Source organism: Parus major, chromosome 13, assembly GCF_001522545.3.
Source record: "Parus major isolate Abel chromosome 13, Parus_major1.1, whole genome shotgun sequence".
Taxonomy (NCBI): Eukaryota; Metazoa; Chordata; class Aves; order Passeriformes; family Paridae; genus Parus; species Parus major.
Genome location: NC_031782.1, coordinates 15,580,820 through 15,581,712, shown reverse-complemented (window position 1 = coordinate 15,581,712; position 893 = coordinate 15,580,820). Strand labels below are relative to the sequence as shown.

Below are 893 nucleotides of genomic sequence, written 5' to 3'. Positions count from 1 at the left end.
AAAATAAAGAAAAAATAAAAGAGAAGAGAAAATAAAATAAATAAAATAGAAAAAAAGAAAATAAAAGAGAAAATAAAAGAAAAAAGAAAATAGTAAAAAATGAGAGAATAAAAAAGAAAAAGAAAAGAAAAAGAAAAGAGAAAAAAGAAAAGAAGTTACCAGTGACTTTTCACCTCCTTGGACAGCAATTATTCCCCTTGGGCTGCTGAATTCCAGCTTTGTTCCCTAAAATTCCAGATTATCTGACTCTATTCCTGTAGGGAAGCAATTTTATCATCACATTTCAATGCAGGGGGATCTGGATGAGGGAATTTTAGACTTGATGGATTTTGAAGATCCAAGCAATATTTTTCTTTCTATATATATGTTCTAGAAAATCTCTGTTCCCTGCCCTTGTTCCCATTCAGAAATGCGGTTGCTTGGCTTCACACCCCCATCCTGCTTTTTTTAAAAGCAGGAAAAAGGAAGATTTAAGAGCTCCCTATTTATCTTCCCAAAAATATCCTCAGAGGGTCTCAGTTGTCCTGGATTTTTAACAGAAATCCTGGGTTGTCCACATTGGAGAAATCTGGTGTTTGAAATGGGAAAAGTCCAGTGGAAAAAGTCATTTCCTCTGGACACGTTTAAGTTGCAAAAAGAAATAGAAATTTTGGCTGTGCAGTGTCAGTAGGAAAATCTCATTGTGATTTTATTTTTCCTTCTCTGAAGCACAAGAAGTCAAATCGAAATTGTCAGAACTAAAATAATAAAAAAAAATGTCTCCTGCAGAAGGATTTTCAGTTTTCCCAGTCCTGTTTAGCCTCTCTGGGGGATATTGGGGATGGGATGGGGATGGGATGGGGATGAGGATGGGGATGAGGATGAGGATGAGGATGGGGATGAGGATGAGGATG

The 893-nt window shown here is 36.3% G+C and overlaps 1 long non-coding RNA gene across 1 annotated transcript in view; it reads left to right on the top strand.

The window, feature by feature from the left end:
* LOC107210579 overlaps window positions 1-893 on the top strand; it is an 11,891-nt gene that overhangs the window by 5,627 nt on the left and 5,371 nt on the right. The gene's annotated exons all lie outside the window — the stretch shown is intronic.